The sequence below is a fragment of the Syngnathus acus genome, chromosome 9 (genome assembly GCF_901709675.1).
Source record: "Syngnathus acus chromosome 9, fSynAcu1.2, whole genome shotgun sequence".
In the NCBI taxonomy this organism is placed as follows: domain Eukaryota; kingdom Metazoa; phylum Chordata; class Actinopteri; order Syngnathiformes; family Syngnathidae; genus Syngnathus; species Syngnathus acus.
The window spans coordinates 17,923,162-17,940,981 of record NC_051094.1 but is presented as its reverse complement, the minus strand read 5'-3'; the positions used below and the strand labels follow the sequence as shown (position 1 = coordinate 17,940,981).

The 17,820-nt window shown below is 44.1% G+C and overlaps 1 long non-coding RNA gene across 1 annotated transcript; it reads left to right on the top strand.

The window, feature by feature from the left end:
• The first annotated feature begins 1,998 nt into the window (after window positions 1–1,998).
• LOC119127567 lies at window positions 1,999–7,018 on the top strand. The gene is made up of 3 exons (XR_005098852.1): window positions 1,999–2,168; window positions 4,353–4,364; window positions 6,909–7,018. It is a non-coding gene; the product is annotated as an uncharacterized LOC119127567 (long non-coding RNA).
• Window positions 7,019–17,820: the final 10,802 nt, after the last annotated feature.

Below are 17,820 nucleotides of genomic sequence, written 5' to 3'. Positions count from 1 at the left end.
AAGTCATCGATTAGATGAAGAGTTGTTCTGAAACACAGCAACACACAATTTTGGATTATGTTATATTATAAATTGTATATTAAATATTGAATAATATTTCATATTATTTTGTTTTGCTATAATATACTTTGAAACTGAGTATTTTAATTTGCTAACTAGAGAAGCCAATCCTCATGGTTAGGTGATGAGAATGAGACATGTTAATCACACTTAGAGTAAGCTGCAATATACTTTATTTTATTCTGCTTTGCCATATTATATAGTTAGTAGCAACTTGAGCAGCATCATAGCACTGATGTTTCATTTACACAAGAATGTATTAAGAGTTGAGTAAGGACAGGGGGTTGACAAATACTGTTGGTGGAAGACTGCGATCCCACGCTTGAGCTTGACCTGGAGGTCACCAGCTTGTCAAAATACGTTTTGAAGCTGCTTGAGTATTGTAATCTGCTAACTAGGAAAACCCACGATCATAGTTATGATTATGTGTTAAGTTGACTATTGTGAAAGTATGTGTTGTTATTGTCACGATGTTTAATCAATATCCAACATTTATGTAATATTGATGTTCCATTTACACATGAAGTATAAATGTGAGCGGAGACAAGGAGGCGGCAAGGGTTAATGGTGATACTAAGTGGTGGAAGGGGGGCAATGGATCAGCGTTCTCGTCGCGCCCCCTGTCAGTACCCGGCTTGCCCAGGGAAGCAAATGATCCTACCAGCAGACTAAATTTCGAGAGACGACGCCTGAGAGCCAAGTCAAAGAATTCTAGTCACAGTCCCAAAGCCGATAGCAAACAACTTCAAAAGCACCTCACGGTGGGACCTGCCCTTCGAATACTACAACTAAATGTCGAAGGCCTTTCCGCAGCCAAGCGAAGCCTTATTGAAGTCCTCACCTTCCAACACTCGATTGACGTTATCTGCCTCCAAGAGACTCACATTGGCACAGAGGAAGCAGGCCTCTTCACCATCAAAGGCTTTGACCTCTTGTGCCACACCCCACATGCCAAACATGGACGGGCCACCTATGTGCGCTCTGACATAGTTGAAGCAAACCACTTGACAACAAAACATTTCTCTGACACCATAACTATCGGTGGTTTCAATATTGTCAATGTGTACAAGCCCCCTAGTGCCAACTGGGATCTGCAGGTCCTACCCACACTACCCCACCCTGCCATCTACGTGGGAGATTTTAACAGCCACCACCCTGACTGGGGATACCTAGCAGCGGATAGCGATGGAGAGGCACTTTCAGACTGGGCATCTAGAAATGACCATGCCTTGATACACGATCCCAAACAAAGAGGAACCTTCCACTCCGCCAGGTGGAAGAAAGGCTATTCTCCTGACCTGTGTTGGGTCAGCTCTTTGAATGGAACGTGCTATCCTGCTCAGATCCTCATCTTTGACAACTTTCCACACAGTCAACACACCCAATCAAGTTGCATCACACCTACTGTCTATTGCAAAAGTAACTCAAGACAAACACACCAGAAGAGTAGTCTCATCTGAGCTAAAGAAACACTAAGAAGTGCTCAGAGAGGACAGAATTCCAGAGCCTTTAGAAGTTGCTGAACTGGAGAAAGTCCTGCAGGGCCTGAAATGTGAAAAGGCAGCAGGATATGACAACATCTCTCCAGAGTTCATGAAACACCTCGGCGCCCGAGCCCAAACCTGGCTGACACGATTCTACACTAGGATTGTAAAAACAAACTTGATCCCGAAGAAATGGTGGACAGCAAAAGTTGTTGCCATACCAAAACCTGGCAAAGGCCACAAACTGCCAGCCAGCTACCGCCCAATCTCCCTACTCAACGTTCCTATCAAAATAAAATAGAATAGAATGCCCTTTATTGTCATTTTACAACTTAGTTGTACAACGAAATTCGGATAGCTGCTCCCTTCCCAGTGCAAACATACAAAATTTAAAAAAGTATAAAAGGAAGTCTGAGAATAAAAGTGAAAGATCTTATTTACAGTATAGCGCTATTAGAAGAATGAAGGTTAAAAAATCTTATTTACAGTATGTTCAATGTGGGTATATGTATTAACATTAATGAGGTTTGTACAGAAAGTAAATAATAAATAGTAAATAGTTATTGCACATAGTTTTTAAAGGAGTGTCGTTGTTGTATTATAGCTGGTGTTGTTTTCTCTCAAGTCAAGTCAAGTCAAGTTTATTTGTATAGCCCTAAATCACAAGCAGTCTAAAAGGGCTTCACATAGACAAAAATTGACAATTATTCTCAAAGCATCCCCTGATCTTAAGCTCCCAAAAGGGCAAGGAAAAACTCAAAACCCCTGCCCGGGGAAAATGAGAAACCTTGAGAAGGGACCACAGATGGAAGGATCCCCCTTTCAGGATCACCAGGTTGTAATGAATGCAGAGAGGGCACAAATAATACATAATATGAAAATCAAAAAAGTGGATGTCCAAGTCAGAGCGAAGGGCTGCCGGAGGAGTCCTCTACTATCCTGGCAGTGGAGGTTGAGCTGCAGTTCCCCCAACCTGAATTGGCCCACGAGAATCCAGATAGCCGCTGTCAGCTTGGGTGCCACCTAACCACCTCCCCGGCCGGGGAGGGGGGGGGGGGGGGAGAGAAAACAAAACAAACTCCGGCCGAATCGGCCACTACAAGTTAGTCAAAGGCCATGTCATAGAAATGTGTCTTTAAACGTGTCTTAAATGTTTCTACTGAGGTAGCAGTCCTAATATCCATTGGGAGGGCATTCCAAAGCTCTGGAGCCCGGATAGAAAATGCTCTAGACCCTGCAGACACTTTCTTGGCCCTCGGTGTCGCTAAAAGGGTAGCGTTTTGCGAACGAAGGTTACGAGACGGAACATAAGGAACAACTAGGTCGACGAGATACGAAGGCGCTAAGCCATGCAGTGATTTATAGGTTAATAGAAGAACCTTGAAGTCACATCTTAAATGGACCGGGAGCCAATGTAAGTTGGCTAATATTGGGGTAATGTAATCAAATTTTCTTGTCCGTGAGAGCAGCCTTGCAGCAGCATTTTGTACTAACTGTAGACTTTTGATGCGGGACTTAAGAAGACCAGAGAATAATACATTACAGTAGTCCAGGCGCGACGTGACGAACGCATGTATAATAGTTTCCGCATCACCGGTCGAGAGGATCGGACGAATCTTTGCAATATTACGAAGGTGAAAGAACGCAATTCTGGTTATATTCTTAATGTGCTTTTGAAAGGAGAGAGTTTGGTCAAACATTACCCCGAGATTAGTTACAGTATCGCTCTGAGTGATAGTACGGTTATCTATAGTTATAGCGGTTTCCTTGAACAAGTGTTGAAAACGAGTTGGACCAATTATCAACATCTCAGTTTTATCTGGGTTAAGACGAAGGAAGTTGAGAGATATCCATTGCTTGATCTCCGCAAGGCATGCCTCAAGATTACAACAATCCCGCGGATCTGTCATCGATAACGGCATATATAATTGGGTGTCATCCGCGTAGCATTGAAAACTAATATTATATTTACGTATTATGTCCCCAAGCGGAATCATATAAATATTAAATAAAATTGGTCCAAGAACCGATCCCTGTGGGACACCACACGTAACATTATAGAGCTCAGAGGACGCATTGCCATGGACCACTCGGTGCGTCCTATTTGATAGATAGGAATGGAACCAGCCTAGTGCTGACCCTGAAATACCAACACAACTTTTAAGACGCCCTAATAAAATATCAAAGTCTACAGTGTCGAAGGCAGCACTAAGATCGAGTAGTAACAGTACAGATGAAGTGTTTGAATCCATAGCTATGAGGAGATCGTTAGTCACTTTAGCAAGTGCTGTCTCAGTGGAATGATTAGCTCTAAAACCAGACTGAAAAGAGTCATATCGATTATTGGCGACCATGTAATCAATAAGCTGCTGTGCTACTACTTTTTCAAGAAGTTTTGCTATGAATGGGAGGTTTGAAACTGGCCTATAATTACTGAGACAGTCCGGGTCAAGATTTGGTCGCTTAAGTAACGGTTTAATGATAGCGGTTTTAAAGGCTGTTGGCACTATCCCAGAGGAGACAGACAGCTTGATTATATTTAAGACAGACGGTCCTAAAATTTGAAATAATTCTTTAAGTAGTTTGGCTGGAAGAGGGTCGAGCAAACATGTTTGTTTAGCCGCACTAACCATTTGTGTAAGCCTTTCAAGGGACACGCTATTAAAAGTTGAGAGGGTTGTTGCATGATCATCAGCGTTGGTAAACGGCGGGCTCGACCGAGCGATTGGAATGGTATTCTTGATCTCGTCCCTAATGGACTCAATCTTTTGAGCAAAAAATTTCATGAACTCGTCAGCTGAGTGGAAGGAATTATCGGGGGTCGGCTGGCGTAGAGTCAGCTTTGCCACTGTATCAAATAGGTGTTTCGGATTGTTATTATTGAGATTAATAACTTGCGAAAAATACCGAGTTTTTGCTAAGATAAGCGCATCTTTATATTTCAGGAGGCTATCCTACCATGCCTGATGGAAAACCTCAAGTTTGGTTAGACGCCATCTGCGCTCATGCTTTCTACATAATTGCTTAAGCGTACGCGTTTCATCTGTGAACCACGGAGTAGGCAATCTACGGCGAGTTTTCAGACATAACGGCGCCACAGAGTCAATGGCATTTAACAATGTCGCATTAAATTCATTTGTAAGATTATCAACAGAGCCGGTGTACGCGGGAAATATAGCGGTTGCCGGCGACAGTAACTCAGATAGCGCAGTTGCAGTCATGGAGTTAAAATTACGGCTCCTATAATTCCGATTGCTCTCTTGTCTTTGACAAGAAACTAGAATTTCAAATTTTATTAAGTAATGATCAGACAAAACCGTAGTGTATGGCAGTACTGCTATATTAGAGGTTGCAAGTCCTCGGGATAATACCAGATCTATGGTATTTCCATTCTTATGCATTGCTGCCTGTACGGCTTGCGTAAAACCAAACACATCAGTTAAAGTCTGAAACGCCGAAGTAAGTGGCTCTGACGGTAAATTCATGTGGATGTTGAAATCACCCATGATAATTATATTATCCGCATTGGTTACTAGATCAGCCACGAATTCTGAAAATTCATCCAGGAAGCCAGAGTAAGCCCCGGGTGGACGGTAAATAACAGCAAGATAAAATGACGGTAAAGCGGTGGATCGGACAGTGAGAACTTCAAATGTTTTAAATACGTTGGTCGAACGAGGCCTAAGTCTAAGCTCAGAATTCGAGATGAGGGCGACACCCCCACCCTTTTTTCGAGGACGCGCCACATGCGAGCTCACAAAATTTGGAGGCGAGGCCTCGTTAAGCGGCAGCAGTTCATTAGGTTTTAACCAGGTCTCGCAGAGACCAAAAACGTTTAGATTATGTTCCGTGATGAGGTCATTAACGAGAACTGCTTTTGTATGAAGCGATCTAATATTCATAAAACCGAGTTTAAGCGTAATCGGTCGATCAGGGTGCGTATCTATCGAAGGATATTTAAACGAGATGCGAGTAAGATTGTGTTCTCTAGGCCTGACATCACCTCTCGAATGTTTGTTAGCGCGGCGGGACGATACGACCGTGGGAATCTGATAGTAAATATTTGTTACACATGTAAAATTATCTGAAACAGGCACCGTTTCATCAGCAAGACCGGTCGGGGTGGAGTGATTGGATTTGTCTACTACCCCAGTAGAAAGTGTGTTTATGTGTACTGTGGCACTATTCAAACTGTCACGCTCTAGTCTACACAAGGAGCTATGTGCATGCTGGAAGTCTAGCCTAGCGCTAGTTAACTTTAGCTTAACAGACTCCAAACCCATCCTGACAGGTGGTCTAATCACCTGTGCCCCGGCCTGCTCTAAAGTGACCTGTCATGTGTGGCTCAAACAGTAATCTATATTCCTAGAAAGAGTGAAGGCGCCTTCACGGTTAGGGTGAAGGCCGTCCTTCCTCAGCAGGTCGGGGCGGCCCCAGAAGGAGGGCCAGTTATCTATAAAATACAGTCCCTGCTTATTACAGAACCCAGCCATCCATCGATTAAGGGAGACTAATCTACTAAACCTCTCATCAGTGCCTCTCCCAGGCAGGGGGCCAGAGACAAATACTCGATGCCGACTCATCTTTCTGGCGAGATCACAAGTCCTCGCTATGTTTCTCTTTGTGATCTCCGATTGCCTCATCCTAACATCATTGGAGCCGACGTGTATCACTATGTCCGAGTAGCTGGTGTTGTTGGAACTACGCTGTTGACTAGACCTATTGCGAGTCAGCTCCCTAAGATTAGCTTCTATGTCGGGTGCTCTGCCCCCAGGAATACACATTACCGTGGCTGGATTTTTAAGCGTAATATTTCGGGTAATGGAGTCACCTATGACCAAAGTGCGAGGGCCAGTAGTCCGAGATGACTTTGGACGGCTATGCGTCTTACCTGGCTCATCGCGATTAGCAAGCCGCTTGGGGCTAATGCTAACTGGGCTAGCGGGCTGACTACAGTCCGCGTCTGTATCCGCCACATCTACGGTTATCGCGCAATTCTACTCTAACTGGCGGACACGTCCCTCTAGCAGGGACAATCTCTCTAAGAGAAGGGTGCAGTTGGTGCACGAAGCCGTACAAACCTCTTGATCCGCAGCCATACTTTGTGTCCGATGATCGACGGTAGACAAACGGCCACGAAGCCACGAAGCCTCCGCTCTCCCAGGCACTCCGGCTGCGAAGTAAAAAAGATCGAACAGTGTAATAAAAAGATTCAAACTTACTTTAGAGTCAGGGAGATGAGTTCCACGCTGGAGAAACAAAATCGTCCAAGCAAGAATGCAATGCAGTGGAATGGAATGGTGACAGTAGAGAGAAAAGTATTGGGACACCTACAGGAATTGAGAAGACTCTCAGAGTTCAGAGCGGTGATGGCTCTTGGGAAGAAACTGTTCTTCAGTCTGGTAGTCCTTGTTCGAATGCCTCTGTAGCACCTCCCAGAAGGAAGCAGTTCAAACAGCTGGGAGGCGGGAGGTGTGTTGTCTTTGATGATGTTGTGAGCTCTGCTGACGCACTGGGTGTTGTATATGTCCGTCAGGGAGGGGAGAGGGCAGCCGATGATCCTTTGCACTGCTTTGACTGTCCTCTGTAGCCTCCCTCTATCTGCAGCAGTGCAGCTCCCGTACCAGGTGGTGAGGGAGTACGTCAGCAGGCTCTCAATGGAGGAATGGTAGAAGGCGAGCAGAAGCTTCCGATCCATACTGCTCTTCCTGAGGACTCTTAAGAAGTGTAGACGCTGCTGAGCCTTCTTGATGACAGCTGAGGTGTTGCGTGTCCAGGAGAGGTCATCAGAGATCTGGACTCCCAGGAATCTGATGTCGTGGACCCTCGCCACAATCTCGCTGTTGATGCGTAGAGGGGGGATCTCTTTTTTTCCTTCTGAAGTCCACGATGATCTCCTTTGTTTTCTTGGTGTTCAGAGCCAGGTTATTTGCAGAGCACCAGTTCGTGAGCTTCTGGACCTCCTCCCTATAGGCTATCTCGTCACCATTCGAGATCAGCCCGACCACTGTGGTGTCATCAGCAAATTTGACAATCATGTTGTTGCCGTGGGCCGGACTGCAGTCATGGGTATAAAGACAATAGAGCACGCAGCCTTGTGGTGAACCAGTACTCAGTGTCCGTGTAGAGGAAAGGTGGGGGCCAAGTCTCACCGTCTGGGGCCTGTTGGTCAAGAAGTCTTTGATCCAGGTGCAAGTGATAGGGGGGAGGCCCAGAGTGTCCAGCTTCGTGACCAGAACGTTTGGGATGATTGTATTGAAAGCCGAGCTGTAGCACAAAGAGCATTCTCGCATAGCACTGCTGCTGTTCCAGGTGTCTCAACACAGCATGCAGAGCTATGGTGATGGCGTCCTCCATGGATCTGCTCGCCCGGTATGCGAACTGATGGGGGTCGAGTGTGGGGGGGAGGCAGTCCTTGATGTGTTGGAGAACCAGTCTCTTGAAGCACTTCATTATTACTGGGGTGAGGGCAACAGGGTGGTAGTCGTTGAGGCTGGTTGGGGGTGAATATTTTGGTATGGGGATTATTGTGGCTGACTTCAGGCAGGTAGGAATGACTGCTTGTGCCAGCGAGAGGTTAAAGATCCTGCAGAAAATCGGGGACAGCTGGTGGGCGCAGGCTCTGAGCACTTTGCCAGGTACTCCATCTGGACCAGGAGCCTTCCTGGGGTTTACTGCCTGGAGCACACGCCTCACCTCCTGCTCCTTTTCAGTGAGGGGAAGGGCGCTGGGATCTGGTGTGGATGAGGGTGGGGGGAGGGCTACAGCAGGTGAGCGAGGCTGTGGTGATTCAAAGCGGGCAAAGAAGCAGTTGAGCTCCTCTGCCAGTGACTCACTTGGGTCTGACGTCAACTCACAGCCCCTGAAGTTGGTGATGGTCTGGATGCCCTGCCACACCTCTCGTGGTCTGTTGCTGGTGAGGTGGGACTCCATCTTCCTCATGTACTCCGCTTTGGCTTTTTTAATCCCTTTCTTCAGGTCAGCCCGAGTTGAGCTGTAAAGGGCTCTGTCGCCTGACCTGAAGGCAGAGTCACGGGCCCTGAGGAGTGAGCGGACCTGGCTGGTCATCCAGGGTTTCTGGTTGGGAAAGACCCAAATGGTTTTGTCCACACATACGGTTCCCATGCAGAATTTGATGTAGTCCAGGACTGACTCCGTGAACATGGCCAGGTCTTGGTGGTGAAATAGGTCCCAGTCCGTGTTTTGAAGGCAGTCCTGGAGTTGACCGAGTGCATTTCCAGGCCAAGTTGTTACAGTCCTTATGGTGGGCCTGGATCTGCGTCTGAGAGGAGTGTATGCGGGGATGAGTAGCAAGGAGAGATGGTCTGACTGTCCGAGGTGGGGGAGGGGCATGGCTCTGTAAATCTTGGAACGACTACTTTTACAACGTATTTCGCCAGGAGTGGAGGAATTTCTTTGTGTGGATCAGGCAGGTTTCTGCAAGGACCGCAGCACAGGAGAACAAGTACTGGCCCTATCCACCTTCATCGAAAATGGTTTTGAGAGCAGACTGAAGACAGGGACTGTGTTCCTCGATCTCACAGCCGCCTATGATACTGTCTGGCACAAAGGCCTCCTACTCAAACTCACAAAAGCGCTCCCTGCCTGGGCAACGGCAATAATACAAACTCTGCTGACAAACAGATGGTTCAGAGTTCACCTCGGTCAGAACATGAGCGCATGGAGAAAGCAGACAAACGGGCTACCACAAGGCTCAGTCCTAGCTCCAACATTGTTCAACCTCTACATAAATGACCTACCCACCACCAAATCCCGGAAATTCATCTATGCAGATGAGATCTGTCTGGCATTTCAAGCAGCAGACTTCGAGCAACTGGAACGGTTGCTCACAGAAGATCTTGTCAAACTGGACCAGTTCTGTAAAACCTGGCGCCTAAAGCCAAGCCCAGCAAAAACTGTATCCAGCGTATTCCATCTCCATAACGCAAAAGCTGCCAGAGAACTAAACATCTACCTGGGTGGACTCAAGCTGAAGCACGCCTCCAACCCAATCTACCTTGGAGTGACCCTTGACCGGACCCTATCTTTTAAGGAACACCTAAAGGGGACGGCAGCCAAAGTTAAATCAAGGAACAATCCGCTCTGCAAACTTGCTGGTGTGAAATGGGGGGCAGCAGCGTCCACACTGCGCACCTCGGCACTGGCCCTTGCATACGCTGCAGCTGAATATTGTGCCCCTGTCTGGTCAAGGTCCCCAGGCATAGGACCCATGGACTGAACTGGTATAAAAGGTTCGTTCTGACAAAGAGCGGGGCTCACTCTCTCTCGGGCTACTGCCCGTGGGTCGAGAACGCCGATTAGAAAAAAATAGTTTTCATTCTTTCTGAGATTAACCCAAGGTCTTTTAGGATGAATTTATACTATCTTCAAATTGGACTTAGTCAAATTTTAAGCTTAAAGACAGGCTAGGAGATGCAGACCTCGGTGCAGGAGAGAGGAGCCATTTTTAGGGCGTCGTCATCTCCCTTGTTTAGGCCAGCCTGTTCTTTTAAACAGAATTCGGATTTTTGGAACAAAGAGAACTGATCACTCGACTTTTTCACCAAACAGCACTTTAGACCTCTAGCCTCTTACCCTTTTTTACTATATTTTTGAGTTTTCGATCGAGAGAACTTCGAGACTCAATAATTTTTGCTATATTGAGAGTGGTGAGTGGAATTATTGTTAGTTGTTCAAACAATTGAGACTTGTAATTCTTTTTCTTGCTTATTCATTAAATTTCTACTTTATAACCATTTAATTTTGATTCATGATTATTTTGACCTTTTATGCTTTAAATCTCTTTTGTTTCTCTATCATAGTCATACTGTAAACCGTTCAGTTCTTTTTAAATGAAGGCATCTTTAATCCTAGACATCAGGGAGTGCCAGATCTGGTTCGAAACAGTTAACTTAAGCTCAGCTAGTGTGGGTGCACGCTAGTGTAAATAAACGAGTTCCCGCGGTCTTAACAAAGACAGCTAAATCTCTTCTGAGCGGTTAACAAAAGCCCCAAATCTTATAGGAAAGAAGAGCCGCTAAAACGGCCGCGATCAATTTGATCCCGGGTCTCGAAAAGGAAATTACTCAACACCGGGGTCTTTTTGTTTTAAAAGGGACTGGCGTCCGGAAATGACGGAATTAATCTAACAATAGATTGGTTACCTGAAAAGCGGTTAGACTCGGAACGAATCTTCTTTCCGTACCGGCTTAAATAAATTCTCGTCTCCCCTACATACTGCGTTACAGCAGAGGGGCTAAAGTACAGAATTTTGCACTTTAAACAGCGAGCCGGTCACTTACATTAGATAAGTGCACGATTTGACAAGGGTCATTAAGTTATTCAGGCAATATATCAAAAAACATTTGTTATTTCAAAGTGCACAGAAATACATATCAGATCATAAACTTATAAAAACCTTTGTCATTACCACCGATCAAAAATGTCTAGTTATGTCTTCTTTATTGATTTGGTGTGTAGGTATATTTATATGCTTAAAATGTTTCTTTTATTGATTTAATATGTGAACATACTTGTCTGCTTATGTACTTTATTCAATGAGGTTTGAGCATATCTGTTTTTATATCTAGGCAGGACTTTTTGTATTTCGACCCCATTTCTTCACTCCCTCTGTTGACCTCAGTTTAACTGAGGTCACCAAAACCGTTGATACTACCAGGGTCCCTCTGTTGGCACACCATGTCCCTCCGTGGTGGAGCCGCTTCAAGTCCCTCTGTGGGGCCGCCAATGAGTGAGAAAAATAAATATAGATAAAATTCATACCCAGATATTTGTAAAAGATGGAGAGTGGAAAGGCAATTGGCCTAGACGACCTCCCAGTGGTAGCATGGAACTATCAAGGAGAGATGGCAGGGGAGATTCCTTAAAAAGTGAGAAGATGCCTGAGGAAAGGTGCTGGTTCCTATTTTTTATTTCAGACCACAGCGATGCGCAGAACTGCATTAGCGACAGAGGTGTTATGTTGATCAAGCAAAGCATGAAGTTATGGGAAAGAATGTTAGAAGCGAGGCTTGAAAATCTCTACTGGCCAAAATAATGGAGAGTGTGGCAGAGATAAAGATGTTGCATTTTAATTTTATAGAAGTGGTGCGGGAGGACATGCAGATGGTTGGTGTGACAAGACAGAAAGATTTGGAAACGATTGCTCTGCTGTCGCGGCCCCAAGCAGGAGCAGCCGAAAGAAGAGGAAGAAGAGAAAAAAAATGCGAGAGAAAAATACATAAACAAATAACAAAATACATATACATATATATGTACATATAGACAGACAGACATCGAACGATTGCCCACTCGGTCATTGTCATTCTGTCACTCGGTCACTCAGTCATTCAGTCAGTCACTCAATAAATCAGTCAATCAATCAATCAATCAATCAATCAATCAATCAATCAATCAAAGGTGTTAACTAATTTGTAATAGTATTGCAAGCAGTTTAAACTCTAATGGAATATGTGAATGTCCATATCAGTTTAATCAAATTCTAAACCTACTTTACCTTTGTATAAGGGATAGCCTTCTCAAAGCATAGTCATCGTAATTTATTCAATTCGTTGTTTTACTAACATTTACTCATTGATCAATCACGTATCTTAAATCATGCTTTTCCTCCTCCGAAGCGACTATGTACTTCAAACCCAAACGCCACCATTTTATAGGGAAAAAAATTGTTGAATTTATTTGTTTGTATGTTCATTCTTTTCTCTTTGTCTCATGTCCCAATCACGGCACTGTTTAAATGATTACTTATTTTCGACATAATACTCCTGCGGTCATCTTAAATTTGTTCAATTTATCAATCCCTTCCATTGTTTATTCTGCAAATGAATCACGTGAATAATGTGTTCTTCAAATTATCTTGAAATGGGCCTTCTCCATTGAACTCTTTTGTTGTCAATGGTGCCCCAGAGTAAACCTAAACCCATATTTAGTCCAAAATTAGCCCTGATCAATCTTGCTTTTTAAAATCTGTAGTATCTATATATTTTTCAGGTGAGAGGAATGTTATCCTCTGCCGTGATCACATCACCCCAACTTTGAATCACTTTAACCATTCACATTACACAAACACCACACCACAAGCACAGACTCTTATTATTCATTGTTTGAGCCTTCTTGTTTTTATTTTGTGTTGTTTGCTTGTATGTATGTCGTGTACTATGTCTTGTCACCGTGGGATAGTGGAAACGTAATTTCGATTTCTTTGTGTGTCTTGGCATGTGAAGAGGTTGACAATAAAGCAGACTTTGACTTTTTGACTTTGACTTGACATTCATACACCATTACAAACTGTCATCCCACAACACACAAAAAACATACAATATTAAATTGTAAAAGGAACGCTTCCTACGCATAATTTTCTCCTCAATTAAAATTTCCCTTTTTTATTTTAAATCCAAAATTAATATCTAATTGTCTGGTCTCCTGTCCTCTCATTGCTTGCCAATATGCATAATGCTGGAACATGATTTAACTTCCCATTTAGTTTGCTCACATCTCACACTTAGACTATTTGACACTTTGTGTTGAGCTGTAACTTCAATATTTCCACCTTCCCATATTTCTTCCACTAAAACATTTCCATTTTGCTTTCAGTTTAACTTCATCCCTCCAAATAACTACCTCTGGCAAAGAACCAAAAATTTATAGAACACTCCCTTTTACTTTTACCTCGTTCCATCATTCATCTCTTCACAAGCATTACCAACCCTCCTCCTAAAAAATAATAATGATACAAAAAATAATGATTAAAAACAATATACACAGCTTCCTCCTGCCACTTACACTATCACATTGAAGATTGTCGCTCGCATTTTTGTTGATGCCAATTACTCTTAGAATTAAACAAATAAGCTTCCTCTTGATAATGGAGTCACACTATATCACAAATTTTGAAAACCTTCCCGCTTTGTACCTATAAAAAACAATTAGAAATATTTTTACTGTCATAATCATCATTGTGGCATTAACACGTTATCCCTGTACTTTAAATTGTCAATTTTTGTACATTTGAAGCCCTTTGAGACTTGCTTGTGGGCTATATAAATAAACTTGACTTGACTTTATTATTATTCAACTTCTTCTGCATTCTTCTGCCTTTTATTTTATTTTTTTTCATCTAAACTATTTCCACACACCGTATTTTTTGCACCATAAAGCACACTGGATTATAAGGCGCACCCTCAGTGAATTTTTTATTTTAGAAATTATTTCATATATAGGGCGCACCGGATTAAAAGGTGCATAAAATAGAAGCTATACTGTAACAAACTGAGGTTGACTAGGGTTGCGGTACGCATCCACTAGCCAATAACCAATGAGCCCTCTGTAAACAATCGCGTTTCCCAAACTATCTCCTATAAAATGATCGGAACTGACTAAAGTTCAGGTTTGAATGACTATAGACCTGTCGCACTGACATCTGTGGTCATGAAATCTTTCGAGAGGTTAGTGCTGAACCACCTGAAGGATGTCACGGGCCCCCTGCTTGACCCCCTCCAGTTTGCCTACCGGGCAAACAGGTCGGTGGATGATGCGGTCAACATGGGACTGCACTACATCCTGCACCACCTGGACACCCCAGGAACGTACGCCAGGATCCTGTTCGTGGACTTCAGCTCGGCGTTCAACACCATCGCTCCTGACATCCTCCAACAGAAGCTCATCCAGCTTGCGGTGCCTGCCTCCACCTGTCAGTGGATCACCAGCTTCCTGACCAACGGGAGACAGCGTGTGAGGCTGGGGGGGCATCACATCTGACACCCGGACCACCAATACTGGAGCCCCTCAGGGGTGCGTCCTCTCCCCACTGCTCTTCTCTCTCTACACCAACGATTTCTCCTCAGGTGACTCTCCTGTGAAGCTCCTGAAGTATGCTGACGACACCACCCTCATCGGACTGATCCAGGACGGTGATGAGACTGCGTACAGACAGGAGGTGGAGCGGCTGGTCCACTGGTGCAGCCAAAACCACCTGGAGCTGAACCCGCTCAAGACCGTGGAGATGACAGTGGACTTCAGGCGAGACCCTTCACCACCTTTACCCCTCACTATCCGCAGTAATACTATTCTCTCCACAGACACCTTCAAGTTCCTGGGAACCACAATCTCTCGGGACCTGAAATGGACCGGCCACATAGACTATGTATGTCCGGAAGAAGGCCCAGCAGAGGCTGTACTTCCTGAGACAGCTCAAGAAGTTCAACCTGCCGTGAGAGCTTCTGAAGACCTTCTACACTGCCATCATCCAGTCTGTCCTCTGCACCTCCATCACTGTCTGGTTTGGATCGGCCTCCAAACAAGACAAGCACAGACTGCAACGGACAATCAGGACTGCAGAAAAGATAATTGGAATCGGTCGGCAACGCGCTACTGTTGCGCGTTCGGCGGTGCGCTGCAGTTGCGCGATCGGAAAAAAATTTGCAAATGAAAAAATGCTTAAAAAAGGCGTTTTTTTTAGTCTTGGAACAGATTGAAATTGTTTCCATTATTTGTAATGGGAAAAATAGATTCGGAATTCGACCGATTCACTTCTCGAACCGCCTTCTGGAACGGATTGTGGTCAAAAACCGAGGTTTGACCGTATTTGTTATTTAAAGCCCTACTGTATTCTTTTTTAATTAAGTAGTGCCCTGTATTACTATTTTGCTGACTATCCAGAATTCCAAATTTCTTATGGCCCCTCACCCCTTCAAGCTCAAATATGCATCCTATAAATCAGTCGCAATTGATGTGTAATTAAATTCTGTCGTTTTGATAAACGTCAATTAAGTTTAGCAATTCAGCCTCCTGTTGCCCGAATCCAAATGTTCACTGGTCCATTTCATTATTTCAATTAGATTCATCATGTCTTTGAAATGCTTTGTTACATATAAAAATTTCATGATTCAAATGATTTAATTTCTATCGATCAACGTCCACTTTGCAAAGTTTCTGATCATGCTGTCATGATTTGTTATTATTAGTGTATCTTCACTGTCCATATCTATGTATCCCCGTTTTAGTGTCAATAAGCAGCTTTATTATTCCCTCTTTTATCAAAACTCCTCAGTCATGTCCGCCCCAGCACCCAAACACGCTTCCATCCCTTTTGTCCCATACTCCACCAACTTTGTAATGCTTCAGCAGTCTTTAGCAATGTGTCCAGTTTGACTTCATGTGACTCGTGCAAGTCTTTAGCAGCCTCTCTTCTTAGATTCTCATGATGATTCAGGGCTGGACCGTCCGCCACTCTCAAATGCGTCCATCTTTTCTTTGTTCTTTCAGTCCATTTTCTTTTTGATCTGCAACTGTGTGTATTCCACCAACTGTATGGTTCTTGTCCTGTGAAGAGCTGTGCTTGCCCCCTTCAAGCATGATAATAGTTCCTGTTGTTCTCCCAAAGGTCAAAGGTGTCTCATGACCAGGGACAGTCCTCTGTTGCTTTTGAGATAGCCAGTGGAGTAAGAGGACTCAGTTCAGGAATTGTGCCACGCGCTAGGGCAGAACACACTGCGACACAAATTTCACAAAACTATCTTTTTGTTATCAGTCTTCCTGTGTAGCATTTGTTTATTACACCCCAACTCCTCCTATTACCATTTGTTTTCTATCAGTTGGGCACACATCATCTTGTATCAAGCCGCCCTTATCAAATGCTTTCTCTTTTTCCTTCTGAGTAATCCATCCACCCTACCCATTAACACGGCTAAAATCCTTGTTCTTCTTCTTTTTTTTTTTTTCTTACTTCCAGTGTTTATCATCAAATAAAGTTACGAAATCCTTTGTAATAAACTGTAATGTAATTTAACGTTCTACCAACATGGTTGTACCGTAATTTTCGGACTATAAGTCGCACCGGAGTATAAGTCGCACCAGCCATAAAATGCCCAAAAAAGTGAAAAAAAACATATATAAGTCGCTCCGGAGTATAAGTCGCATTTTGGGGGGCAATTTATTCGACAAAATCCAACACCAAGAACAGTCATGAACGAGCAACAACAGGCTAAACGATAGGTATGCTAACGTGACATAAACACAAACTAAGAGCTGAGAACGGCCCTGACGTAAAATTCAGAGTTATTCAAGAAACTATTACATAAATAACACGTTAATAAAACCATCTGTGTGACTCCAATTCATTAAATCCATCAATCGTCCTTTGTCAAGAATGCGTGCGCGCCGCTGACGGCTCTTGCACTTCAAAATATTCCACAGGCCCATATAACGATATATAAATTATATATCAAATAACTATTATATAAGCAATAATGTTATCAAACGATCTGTGCACTCTAAATCATTAAATCCATCGATCAAATTCCTCGTCCTTTGTCAACAACGCCGCGCGTGCGTGCGCCCTGACGTCAGCCTCGTCGTTATTCCACAAATCTACTATATAACTATATTGTAGCGTTAACAAAGTTCAAGGAAAGACGTGGGTTTGGTAAACGGCTCTTTATTGAACAAAACAAACTTCCAGGCGTGTGGCGGCGTGGACTTCCAGCCACGGAAATGGAAGAGAGCTCCATAGAATAGGACCGGGCGTGCGTAAAAGCCATGACCGAGCCCCATCCACCGTCCCCGGACAGCCACCCGGCCGAGCGCCGGCCCTCGACTTCCATCCACGGAGGTGAAAGACAGCTCGGTAGAGTAGGACCGGGCCTGCGTAAAAGCATTGTCCGAGCCCCATCCACCGTCCCTGGACAGCCACCCGGCCGAGCGCCGGCCCCAGACTTCAATCCACGGAAGTGAAAGAGAGCTCCGTCGAATCAATCTTTGTCCTTTATGTAAACAACGCCGCGTCGCGCTGCTGACGTCGCGCTGCTGACGTCGCGCTGCTGACCGCGACGTCGCGCTGCTGACGTCACTTGAAATTCAAATTACAGTAATCCCTTGCTACATTGCGGTTCGTTTATCGCGGTTTCATTTTTTTTTATTTTTTTTGAAATTCTTTGAAAAAAAACACATAAGTCGCTCCTGAGTATAAGTCGCCCCCCCCACCCAAACTATGAAAAAAACCGCGACTTATAGTCCGAGAATTACGGTACTTCACTGGTTCTTTTATCTCAAACAAAGTATTTTAGGTTGCATTACCTGACATGTTTCGGCTTGTACTTCCGCCTTCATCAGAGTGTCACAAGCCGAAACATGTCAGGTAATGCAACCTAAAATACTTTGTTTGAGATAAAAGAACCAGTGAAGTAATTGAAAAGTGAAAACAAAATGAACTTAATACAACTTTAAATTGAAGCTCTCTTATTTTATTTGAAATACAGAA